General features: G+C 37.0%; 1 long non-coding RNA gene across 1 annotated transcript in view; it reads left to right on the top strand.

Moving 5' to 3' along the window:
• The window catches only part of LOC133251008 (uncharacterized), an 89783-nt gene that overhangs the window by 69126 nt on the left and 6926 nt on the right, over positions 1-13731 (top strand). Inside the window, exon 9 of the long non-coding RNA XR_009737482.1 lies at positions 10130-12795. This is a non-coding gene — a long non-coding RNA (uncharacterized LOC133251008). The remainder of the gene's footprint in view (positions 1-10129; positions 12796-13731) is intronic.

The raw sequence follows: 13731 nt of genomic DNA, 5'->3' as shown, positions 1-13731 counted from the left end.
GACTACTAACCCCAAGCTCCCAGTTAATCCCTCTCCCACCACCTCCACCCCTTTTACAACCACAAGTCTCTCCTCTTTATATGTGACTCTGTTTTTGCTTAATTTCATTTCATATTTGTTCATTTGTGTCATATTTTAGATTTCATGTATAAGTGGTATCATATGATAGTTGTCTTTTTCTAACTTACTTTACTTGATAAGTCAGATAATGTATGATAATCTCAAGTTGCATCCATGTTGCTACAAAAGGCATTATTTCTTTCCTTATGGCTGAGTAGTATTCCACTGTATATAGGTACCATACCTTCTTTATCCATTCATCTGTCGATGGACATTTAAGTTGTTTCTGTGTCATGGTTATTGTAAATAGTGCAGCTGTGAACACACAGGGGTGCATGCATCTATTTGAATTAGAGTTTTGTCTGGATATATGTCCAGGAGAGCGATTCCTGGATCATATGATAACTCTGTTTTTAGCTTTCTTGGGAACCTCCATACTATTTTCCATAGTTCCTGAACCAACTTACATTCCCACCAATAGTGTAGGAAGGTTCCCTTTTTTCTACACCTCCTCCAGCATTTGTTATTTGTAGACTTTTTAATGTTAGCCATTCTGACGGGTGTGAGGTGGTACCTCACTGTAGTTTTGGTTTGCATTTCTCTAATGATTAGTGGTGTTAAGCATCTTTTCATGTGCCTACTGGCCATCTGTATACCTTCCTTGGAGAAATGTCTATTTAGGTCCTCTGCCCATTTTATGATCGAGTTGTTTATTTTTCTCTTATTGTTTATTGAATTGTTTATTATTTCTCTTATGAACTGTTTGTATATTTTGGAATTTAAACCCTTGTCGGCCTCATCATTTGCAATTATTTTCTCCCATTTCATAAGCTGTCTTTTTGTTTTGTATATGGTTTTCTTTGCTGTGAAAAAGCTTGTAAGTTTGATTAGGTCCCATTTGCTTATTTTTGTTTTTATTTTTATTGCCTTGGGAGACTGACCTAAGAAAACATATGTCAGAGAATGTTTGGCCTAGGTACTTTTCTAGGAGTTTTATGATGTCTTGTCTTATATTTAAGTCTTTAAGCCATTTTGAGTTCATTTGGTATAAGATGTGAGGGTGTGTTCCAACGTCATTGATTTACATGTAGCTGTCCAACATTCCCAACACCACTGGCTGAAAAGACTGTCATTTCTCCATTGTATGTTCTTGCCTCCTTTGTCAAAGATAAATTGACTGTAGATGTGTGGGTTTATTTCTGGACTCTCTCTTTTCAGTTCCATTGATCCATATGCCTGTTTGGGGGCCAATACCATGCTGTTTCGGTTACTATAGCTTTGTAATAGTGTGTGAAGTCAAGGAGGGTTATACCTCCTGCTTTGTTCTTTTTCCTCAGGATTTCTTTCCCCCCAAATTTTCCCAGTTCTGGGGCTTTTATAATTCCATATAAATTTTAGATTTTCTGTTCTAGTTCTGTGAGAACAAGTACTGTTCTTATGGAGACAGAGCAGCAAACAAAAACATTCTTGTTCTCTGAGTAGGAATAAAAAGGAAGACATAACCAAGGTCTGACTGTTCATTTATCATGAAGACACAATCTTGCCCAGAAAAACTTTTGTCTCTTTAGCAGAGTTATTTTTTCTCATTGGATACTAGAGGAAAAAAGGAGTATTTGTGTGTTTGAATCTCTTCCTTGTGAGACGATTTGGCATAACTGTGGAGTAAGCCAAACAATATTGTCTGCCAGAGGAATGTTGGGAACTAAGTTATGGTTCTGGTCCCCTTGCAGCAGTAAATTGTATTTGAAGTTGTCCTAGCATTCAGATGACAGTATGATGAGTTTTCATCACACTAGAAAGATTAGATTCATTTCACTTCCTAGAGTGATGAGTTCTACAGTTAACTTCTCTCTAATGCTGACAGTAAGAAAGTTATCAAGGACCCTCAGTCACTGGCATGTAGCTTTGTGTAGGAAAAGAGTCCTGAATTGGAAGTCAAGTGACCTGGTGTCTAAGTTGGTCTTTGGTTTGCTTAGTGTGAAAACGTGGGTGAACTATATCACCTCTTTTGGCCTCAGTCTTTAATCTGTGAAATGAGTGACTTTTGTGCTACTTTGGAGACATTTGGACCAATGTCTGAGATAAAGTCCATAGATTAAGCACCTCTCTGGTGTAGAAATGCAGACTCTACTAAGTGCATTTCATTTGCAAAGAGAGTAAGCCTCAACTAAACACATATGGAATAGAGTGACTGATCATTATAAATTACGTATTTTTGTTTTAGAATGACAATGTGCCAGTGTTTTTTGAGAGCAAGTGGACTTGTAAAATTGTTCTGCATACTATTTGACTTTTCTCTGTTATCTCCACCTCTTCTGCAGTAGGCAGAATAATTGCCCTCCTAAAATGTGCATGTCCTAATCCCTGATATTTGGGAATATGTTGTGTTACATGGCAAGGGGAGATTAAAGTTGTGAATAGAATTAAGGTTGCTGATCAGATGACTAAGCTGAGGAGTTTATCTCGGTTTATCCTGATGAACGTGTGTGTTTAGTCACTCAGTCGTGTCCGATTTTTTGCAGCTCCACAAATTGCAGCCCACCAGGCTCCTCTGTCCATGGGATTCTCCAAGCAAGCCTACTGGAGTGAATTGCCTTTCCCTTGCTGAGGGGACTGAAGTGCGGTCTCTTGCATTGCAGGCAAATTCTTTACCATTGGAGTCATAGCATTCTTTCCTATATTCAGTTCAGTTCAGTTGCTCAGTTGTGTCCGACTCTTTGCGACCCCATGAATCGCAGCATGCCAGGCCTCCCTGTCCATCACCAACTCCCGGAGTTAACCCAAACTCATGTGCATCGAGTTGGTGATGCCATTCAGTCATCTCGTCCTCTGTCCTCCCCTTCTCCTCCTGCCCCCAATCCCTCCCAGCATCAGGGTCTTTTCTAATGAGTCAACTCTCGCATGAGGTAGCCAAAGTATTGGAGTTTCAGCCTCAGCATCAGTCCTTCCAATGAACACCCAGGACTCATCTCCTTTAGGATTGACTGGTTGGATCTCCTTGCAGTCCAAGGGACTTGTAAGAATCTTCTCCAGCACCACAGTTCAAAAGCATCAATTCTTCAGCACCCAACTTTCTTCACAGTCCAACTCTCACATCCATGCATGACCACTGGAAAAACCATAGCCTTGACTAGATGGCATTACTAGGTCAGATAAACTAAATTTAAAAGCTAAGCATAAGGGGGCACAAAAGGGATCAAATAAGCCAAGGCAAGCATCATATTGCATTTCTACAGGATAGGTAATATAATACTAGAATATATATTTTTATATATCAAGATGCACAGGGAAGTGAAACCATCACCTCTAGAGGATCAAAGATGATTTTTCCTCTTCAAACAGATACTATGTTGTAGCGTAAATTCATTATAAGATAAGGGTTTGGGAAGAAAAAGAATGCTTTCCTAAGTGCTAGAAAACAAGTGATTTAGACACATGTAAACAGCCCAAAAGAACTTGGCTGACTCTTCCCTGCCAGGAGTAGAGCCACAAAAAAGGTGATAAGATCCCAAAGTCATAGAGTCAGGATGGAAATGTGTCCCCTTCCATCATGGGTCATTGTGAGGATAACTTCAGACTGAGTTCCCATGCCCCTAAAAGGACAAGCAATGGAGACTTAGAATCATATTTTTATTTTCTAATCTTTCAGCCTCATCATGTGTGCTTTTATGTTCCTGCTCTTTGCTTTAGGTATTCTCCTCCCCACTCCCATTCAATCTTGAGAAATATTCTCTTCCAAAGAGTTTTCTTTTAGGCTGTTGAATGTTTGTTTTGATAAGAGTAATGGAAGGCATGGGGGACTTTTCATTACATTGCAGAGTGCCTTGAGTAGTGCCTTGAGTACACACTCCATGAGTATTTGTTGAATCGAACTATGTTTAATGAACAAATGTTCATTAAAGGCAAATCAATGGAAAAATTATTCATTGGTGTTTAAGCCACCTTTGTTTGTCTTTGAATGAGAGAGACTCATGCTTCAGCCCCAAAAGAGAAATTATGTTCAGGAATAATACTGTATTATAAGTCTGATCTTAATAGAAAAGAAAATCCCCCCAAACAAATAATTATTCAAATAAGTCTGCATTTTCAAATATTAAAACAAATGCTAAATTATGACATGTAATTGGGTTTAAAGTTATTCTTTCCTTTTTTTTAAGTTTGAAGATATGAAGATGTAAAGATATAAAGTTTAAAGATGTAAAGGGGAGGGTTTGGGCTGCATGATTCCTGGGGTGTCTTCGAGCTTTCTCATACCAGTTGATGAGTCAGTTGTACACATCTCTTTACAGATCTGTGTTCAGTAATATCATACTCGTAGCTTAAAATTGGCCATGGTGGGAATAAGTTCACAGTGGAAATAAACGGATGCTATAAATCAAAACTTGGAGAGCTAGTTGTGAAACTTTTACCTGCACACAATTGTAATAGACCATACCAAAATAGACCATGGGCTAAAAAATGTACCAAGGACGGTTAATATTTTTGGCAGAGAGATGAGTATAACAAATCATTTTTGTTAGGGCCCAAGTTTTTTCCCTTAATCCTAGGGGGTAGTCCTTTGACCTTGAGTGCTCCTCTCCAAGTACGCAGAAATTCCAGTCCTTCTCACTTGGCTAGAACCTTGCAGTCCAATCCCTGTCTCCCCAGAACCAGGAAGCTGCTCACTTCTGTGCTTAGCCTTCTAGTCTCCTAACTGCTGTCTTTGTGGGTTTGCTTTTGTGTGTGTACTATAATCCTAGGCATACAGACCCTAGCTGTCAGCTGACTACCAAACAGAAATTTGTTTTGCACATTTTTAGAAGAGTTGTGGTTCCTTGCTCTCTGAGACTTTGCCTTTACGTTTTAGCCTCTTTGGCTGCCCAATTTGGACCTCTGCCTTGTCAGCCCAGCACGACCACTGTTTTTGTTTGGGTTTCCTTCATTCCCCAGCTCTGTAAATTCAAAATGTTCTTAGGAAAAACAGCCAAGGTGATTGTAGAGTTCACTTCCTGTGTTTCTCTTTTCTAAAGAAACACAAAGCCTCTTAAACACTGCCTGCATTGGCTTCTCTATATGCCTTCAAACGTTTTTAAAGTATGTTGTCCAGCTTTCATAACTATGTTCAGCAGGAGGGTTAGCCCAATACCATCTACCTTGTCACAGCCAGAGCTAGAAATCTGAAGGAAAGCTTTTAAGTCTGGAAACATTATTGAGTTTTCAGTAAAACTAATTTTAAAACCATTCAGTATTGAATAATCATAGTTGAAGGCAATTTTCTCATTCAGAAAAATTTCAGTCTTGCCCTTGAGCTCAAAAAATAGCAAAAATTTTATCTTGCTAAGCCATGAAACTGCTGTATGATATGACAAATGGGAATATTCAGCTTTTATCCTGACAAAATGCAAAGAACTGACAATAGTTTCAATAGTTATGAAATATTCTTCTTCAAAAATTTTAACCATTTAAAAATTCCCAACTCATCGGCCATATATAAAATGGCCAGGGACTGATGTTTCCCATTTCCTAGTATATAGTACAAAATTTTCAATGTTGTTTTTGAAGTTCAGTAGCCAGTAATTGAGCCCTTTCTCTGACTCTCTCATCCTATCTCTGATGCCAGACTTCTGAGTTTCATTCCCTATCAGTTGTAAGTTCTGTGACCTTGGGCAAATTACCCAACTTCTCTGGGATTCAGTTCCATAACTTGTTAATTGGAATCAATAATTGCACTTATTATTGTGCTATTATAATAATATAATAATAGGGTGGTTGTGATAATGAAATGATTTAATAAGGATAAGATGATGAATCCAGAATGGCCTGATTGCCTTGAGAAATGGGTGATGGGAAACCTAAGGATAAAGTAAAAACTAAGAGCAACCCAAGGATTGATTAATATTTCATAAATATTCATGTAGTTATTCTTCTTCAATATAGGAATTTACAGTTAAAAACTTATCTGTCTGAACTGTTTTGGCTGTATCCAATAAGTTTTGATATGTTAAGTTTTGTTTTAATTCATCTCAAAATATTTTCTGATTTCTGTTGTGATTTCTTCTTTAATTCATTGGTTGTTTAGGAGTATGTCATTTCAATATATTTGTGAATTTCCCCAATTTTCTTCTGCTATTGATATATATTTAATTCTGTTTTTATCAGGGGATATACTTGGTATAATTTCAATCCTTTTAAATATATTTAAATTTGTTTTATGACCTAGTACATAATCTATCTTAGAGAATGTTCCACATGTACTTGAGAAGAATGTGCTTTCTGCTGTTTTTGGGTAGAGTGGTCTAGGAATGTCTGTTAGGTCTAATTGGCTTATGCTGCTGCTGCTAAGTCGCTTCACTTGTGTCCGACTCTGTGCGACCCCATAGACGGCAGCCCACCAGGCTCCCCCGTCCCTGGGATTCTCCAGGCAAGGACACTGGAGTGGGTTGCCATTTCCTTCTCCAATGCATGAAAGTGAAAAGTGAAAGTGAAGTCGCTCAGTCGTGTCCGACTCTTAGGGACCCCTGCCCATGGGATTTTCCAGGCAAGAGTACTGGAGTGGGGTGCCATTGCCTTCTCTGAATTGGCTTATAGTGTTTTTCAATTACTTGGTAGCCTTGTTGATATTCTGATCAGTTGTTTTACCTGTTCTTAAAAGTGAGTTATGACATCTTCAACTATTATTTTAAGCTCTTTGTCTTTTCAGGTCTCTCAATTTTGCTTCACATAGTTTGAGTTTCTTTTGTAAGGTGTGTGCATTTATTATTGTTATATTTTACTGATAGATTGACCATTTTATCATTATAAATGTTGTTCTTTGTTAACAACTTTTGCCATATTTTGTCTGATAGTAGTATCGTCACTCTAGTTCTCTTTTGATTCCTGTTTGCATGGTATTGTTTCCACTCTCTTACTTTCAACTTTTTGTGTCTTTCAGTCTGAAGTGTGTTGCATATAGTTAGAGCCTATTTTTAAAATCCATTCTGCAATTTCTGACCTTGCTATTTCTTTTACTAATTTTTTTGAGGTTTTTTTTAGTTGTTATCCTAGAATTAACATTAATATCATAACTAAAAACAATCTAGTTTGTGTTAGTACCAACTTAATTTCAGCAGAACACAAAAGTTTGCTCTAGTATAATTTCATTCTCTTCCTGCTCCTTTGTGTGATTACTGGTTAACAAATTATATCTTCACATATTGTGAAGACTTCAATACAGTTCAATACAATTCAATAATTATGAATAATTATTACTTTATGAACTTTTCTTATAAATCAGATAGGAAACATGTTACAAAAATACATTTGTACTTTTTGTATTTATCTATGTGATTATTGGTTTTTTTAAATTTCTTCACTTGGACTCAAGTACTCCCCTGTGTCTTTTCATTTAACTTAACTTTTAACTTAACTTGTAGGGCAGATCTGATGTTGATGAATTATTTCAGTTTTTGTTTATTTGGGAATATCTTAATTTCTCCTTCATTTTTGAAGGATAATTTTTCTGAATACAGAATTCTTGGTTAAATCCTTTTGTTAGCATGTTATTTATGTCAACCCACTGACTTGAGGTCTTTCTGGTGGAAATCAACTGTTAATCTCAGTTGGAATATTCATTTTCTTATTGTTGAATTTTAAATGTTCTTTGTATATTTTAGATATATTCCTTTATCAGATATGTATTTCCTTTATCAGATATGTTTTTTGTGACCATTTTCTCCTAGTAGTCTTCGGTTTATATTCTTATTCTCTTGACATTTCTTTATACAGGGATTACCGTGTTTTAAACATACTTATAATGATTAATGATGATAAAAATGAAAAGTTTCATAAAGTAAGTCCAGCATTTGGTCCTCTTCAGATCAGTTTCCAATGACTGCTATTTTTCCTGTGTATGGGCCATACTTTCCTGCCTCTCTGCATGTCTTGCTATTTAACAACAAAAACAATTTTGTTGTTAAAACCTGGATATTTTAGATAACATAATGTTATAACTCTGGAAATCACATCTCCATCCCCACCTCCTGCCACCCAAGGGTTTTTCTTTCTGTATTTTTGTTGTTGTTGCTTATATGTTTGTTCTGCAACTTTCTTAAACTAATTCTGTAAGGTATGTATTCCCTGTTTTATGCAACTGCTGAAGTCTTTGCTTGGTTAACTTAGTGGTCAGGTAATGACTGCTTAGAGATTTCCTTAAATGACTTGGAGCAATAAGTCTTCCACTCTTTGTTGAGGAGTTGTGTGTGTGTTGGCCCACACCATCAACCCTTATTCAACTACATTTCTCACCTTAGCCTTCATTTCCTGCAGAGGGTCTCAAGGTCAGCCAGAGGTAAGAGATAGGTGCATGAATAGGTCTTTTCTGGGCATGTGCATAGTCCTGCACATTACTCTGGTTTTCTAAATCCTCAGAAATATGTCAAAGTTTGTTGTGCCTGCCTCCCCCCACCACCAGACATCTCATTCCTAAGATCTTTTTAAAATTTTGGCCAGGTTCTTGTTTGCTCAAAGGGGTATCACGGCCTCAGGAAGTTGTAATGGTAAATAGTTATCACTGATTGTTTTTGACAAACACTATAAGGATAGGTCTTTTCCTTTGGAATGAGCTACTAATTAGGTCAAATAATAAAAACACACAGCAAATTGGCACTTTTTAAATTTGCTGTGAGGTCAAATAGTGTCAATGCTCTGGGGATGTGGCTTTTTGAGGCTCTTCAAACCTAATGTGCTTTCTTTTGTTTCTGTAAGGCTATTGTTGGATGTTAATTGAAAGATTGCTGGTTTTCAAGGCTCCCATGGAGCTAGGGGGGCTCCCCAGGTGGTGTGGTGGTAAAGAATCTGCCTGCCAGGGCAGGAGACACAAAAGACATGAATTCGATACTTGGGTTGGGAAGATCCCCCGGAGTAGGAAATGGCAACCCACTCCATTATTCTTGCCTGGAAAATTCCCTGGACAGAAGAGTCTGGCAGGCCACAGTCCACAGGATCACAAAGAGTCAGACAACACTGAGCATGCATGCACACTCTGATGGAGCTTGGGAAGGAGGTTGGGGGAGTAGGTCAAGTTAAAATGCCCAAAGTCTTCTGCTTTTACTGAGATTTGGCATTATTTCTTTAATAGAGATTTCCAAGATTGTTGAAACCTTTGGTTAAATTTTAGAGTTCTGAATTTATTATTGTTTTAAATTATTGAATTCAAGTAAATTTTGTTAGGTTTTCGCTGCTATTATGTAGAAGTAGATTTATAGAGGTTTTCACTTGATACCTGGATACAGGGAACTCCACCTGTTTTTGAGCCTCTGTAGGATCTGGTTCTGTGACTGGAATTGTAAATATTTGATTATGATTATGATAATAATGAAATAAAAATAATAGATCTATTTATTTTAAAAAGTAGAACATTCAAGAACTTTAAATGTATGTGTATTCATTTCTCCAAAAAGTAAACAGTATAATGAATTTTGTTGTATTTCTCTTTTGTTTGCTTTTCATGATCTGTCTATATATAAATATATATACATATATACATATCCCTTAAGCAACATATTGTTTAGTTTTGCTTGTTTTTACAAAAACAATATTATAGTGAAGGTATTTGTTTATAAAATGCCTTCCCCTTCCCTCAACCTTATTTCTAAGAGTTATTGACAAGTGTAGCCACAGTTCTTTTATTTTCATTGTTCAAATGTTTTTAATAGCAAGAATGCATAACATTCCATTGTATAAATGTCAATTACATAAAGTTGGTTAACAGTATTCAAATCATTATATCCTTACTATCTGTCTATCTTTCTATCAGTATTGAAAGTGGGGTTTTAAAATCTCTGACTATAATTGATGAAATAAATAGGTACAAAGAATAAAGGCGATGATTCAACATAAGGAAAATAAGAATTCTCAATAAATAAATATAAAAATATATGGCAAATGTCATACGGAAATGAAAATTTTTTTCATAAGCTTAAAAAACTTACGTTTCAATTAAAAGTGCTCACTTTTTTTAAACCAAATTAAATGTAAATACAAATTGATCTAGTTTATTTTTTTTTTCGTGGTGAAAATTTGAACTTGCATGATATTGAAAATCTCTTGCAAGCTTCCTAGCAGGAAAAAACTGCTGCTGTATTTCAAGGGGCTCAAATAAGGTAAGCCTCAGAACTCCCTGAAGCGCAAAGTGCTGGAAGATAATAGAGCATCTATCAAAGAGGTTTGTGATAAAAGTCTGTGCTTCAAGTATTCTCTTCCTAGTGAAAATGTTATTCATATGTATAGACAATAGGAAAACGTTCTCAAATATGCTAAGACACAGAAAACATACTACCCATACATCATTGAAAAATTTACTTGGGCTCCTTGCTGATCAAAGGCAGTGCATCTGTATCACCTGGGAGCTTGTTAGTAATGCAGGATCACAAGCCCCTCCCCAGACCTCTGGAAATTAGAACCTGCATTCTAACAAGATCCCTAGGTGATTGATATGCATATTAAAGTTTGGAAAGCTTGGCTCTTACTGATCAAAAGTCAAAAATAAGAAGTAAAGAAAGAGGAAGCCTGACTATAAAAAGACTATATTATCCATTAATACAATTTAAACATATAGAGATGTCTAGATAATCCTTGAGCATTAAAAATCATCTTTGAAAGATATGATCTGTAATGTAAAAGTGTAATAAAACAATTTATGTTTAAAACCTTAGATTATATTGGCCGAGATCAGTATAATGTGGGAAATAAGATTGTACTAAATTCTTTAAAGGTAAAGATGATGTCATTTCTTCTTGTCACCATCTTTTTCACTGTCGTGAGGATGGTGTCGTTTCACAAAGGAAGTACTGTGAAGTGCCTAAAACAAGATGACACATGAATGTATTAACTGCAGGGGTTGGTGGATCCAGGGAGTTCGAAGCGGGGACGGCGTCGGCGAGGATCAGGAAACAACTGCTTAATTAAACGTTAATTAAGGATATAAAGAGTGGTGAAATAAGGATAGCTCAGCAAAGAAATTCAGTGAAGAAAAGAGGCTGAATAAAATTCCAGAGCAAGGAATTTACATCACCTACATAGGCCGCAGGCATCCTCCCGTTCTCCCGAAGGAGAGGAGACACTAAGGCCTCCCCGGTCAGATCTTAGAAGCCCAGGCAAAATTAGTAGGCTTGACGAGCTTCCCCGCCCCAGAGGAAAATTTAGCCAGAAGGTGAGAGAAAGAATGACATGGGGAGACCAAATTTCGGTGAACAAAAGGGCATACTTTATTTTCCAAAGTAGTTTTATACCTTCAGTTGTGCATAGAGGATAATGGGGGAAGGGGTAGAGTCATGCAAGAACAGCAGTCCTTGATCCTAATCGAAGTCAGGCTTTCAAACTTATCATATGTAAAAGTTTAGGTGATTTACATCATCTTCTGGCCAGGAGGCCTGTTAACATTTTAAGAAACTTATTTTTTTCTAAAGGTGATTATTCTAAAGTCAGTCGCCAGCCTCCAAAAGCATTAGATAAAGTTGCATTCCTATAGGGCAAAGGTGTGGTGGGCTAAATCAAGAAAAGAATTAACTCAAGTGTCCAAGATTACAAACATTAAAGCTACTACTTACATTTCTATACACCAATTACATCAATCAATACACTGCCAGGGACACAGTAGGTAAGAGATATGGAGACTTAGCAGCAAACATTGGCCCAACAGGTGAAAAACCCTTCACCAATACAATTTTTAATCAATCTTTTAACTGCTCAAAGAAATCTGTATTTAGACAGTTTAGAACATCTCGTGCCTCTCACAGTTGGGAGGCTCTGAACAATCACATGTGGCCGGAAAAACCTATTCAGGCAGGCTAGAGGACTTCCAAAGGAGTTTGTAGGTTGAAACACTGTCACACCCAGGAATTATTAACTGGAGCTGTAAATTAACTCTTTTTTTAGAGAGAGGTAGTGGGGGACAGCCTCCCGTAAAGTCAGAGGTGTAGGTGAGAACACAAAGCAAAAAGTAGGCAGACTCTGGTTTTGGGGGTAGATGCTCGAAAATTTCCAGGGGGACTCCTGAGGCTCGATCCCGCCTTTGCGTATGCCAAGCCTCCTTCCTCATAACCTTTGCCACGGGCGGAGCTCTTCACGCTGGCTCCTGGCAATTAACTACAGAAATTACAGTTGAATAAATTAGACCATTGTTTTTAAAAAACCTTTTAGATAGGGTTAAGAACATTCCTGTGAGGAAAAAGTTGGGGGAATAATGATTTAATATTATTACTATGTATTTCTAGTCTATGGTGGCTCAGTGGTAAAGAATCTTCCTGCCAATGCAGGAGACATGGGTTCGATTCCTGGGTTGGGAAGACACCCTACAGAACGAAATGGCAACCCACTCCAATATTCTTGCCTGGAAATTTCCTATGGACAGAGGAGACTGGTGGGCTACCATCCATGGAGTCACAAAGAGTTGGATATGACTTAATGACTAAACAACAGCAACACAATTTAGTGATATCTATTCTCTCTGGACAAAACCACACTTTGATTCTTTTTTTTTTTTTTTTTTTAATTACCAGGTGGAAACTAAAAAGATATCAAAAGATGGAAAATGATCAGTGAATTTTATTAGTTTATTCCCTATTGATTGCAATACTGAGTATTTTCTGTCCTGCTTCCAGACTCTTCCTGAAGGTGGGCTTCTCCATGGTTTCAAACAATCCTAGGTGGTGGGGGCAATAGCAAAAGGATTTTGCATGTAATTAACAGCCAGCAGTTAACCACTGCAGGGACAACCAGGTGAGTGTGTCACCTTGGGAGTGGGGGTGGGGGGAAGTGGAAAATGGCAAGAGTGTGGCTCCATTCTTTAAATTCTTTTTTCAGAGACAATAATGTGAGGCCACCATCTCAAATTCTTTTTGTCTTATATTATGTATAAAGGAACAAATTTCATCTAATTTTATTTTTTTCTCTGCTTTAAAAATCAATAATGCTATTATAAAATACTTTACATTTGTAGATAATTATAGAGTTTAGTGTGAACACTTAGATTCATGTTTATGAAATTATAAGATTTTTGCCATCTTTACTGAAGATACTAAAAAAAAAATTAGAGTTAAGAATACTCCCTAACTCTATTCTCTTGCCCCATTCCAGAAATAACTACTATCATGAATTTAATGTCTTTCATGTTGATGGTTTTTAAAATATTTTTGTACAAATCTAAACCTCCGTGTGTGTGTGTGTGCATGTTCAGTCGCTCAGTTGTGTCTGACTCTGCGATCTCATGGACTGTAGCCCACCAGGCTCCTCTGTCAATAGGATTCTCTAGGCAAGAATACTGGAGTGGGTTGCCATTTCCTACTCCAAAACCTCCATGACTGTTTAACAAATACTTGTGGATTTTAAAACTGTGTTATTTTGTGTGTTTCCTTCTGCAACTTTTTTTTCCAACATTGTTTCTGAGAACTCTCCATGCTAATTATATGTAAACCCCATGTATTCATTTTAACAGCTGCAGTTTTCCATTGTTGAATATGCTACAGTCTCTCTAGTCCCCTGTAACGGAGCATTGAATTTGTTTCTGAGCTTTTCCTTTTGCACACAGTAATATATGAGGGTCATTCTCATACAAGTCTCCTTGTGTACACATGTAATCTAGGTTTCCTAGATATTACCAAGCTGCTCTATAATGCATGAGTACCAAGCTCCTCTCTCCTCAGCAGTGAATGAGAA

The sequence above is a fragment of the Bos javanicus genome, chromosome 7 (assembly GCF_032452875.1).
Source record: "Bos javanicus breed banteng chromosome 7, ARS-OSU_banteng_1.0, whole genome shotgun sequence".
Taxonomy (NCBI): domain Eukaryota; kingdom Metazoa; phylum Chordata; class Mammalia; order Artiodactyla; family Bovidae; genus Bos; species Bos javanicus.
Note: the sequence above shows the minus strand (reverse complement) of the source record. Positions and strands in the feature narration are given on the sequence as shown.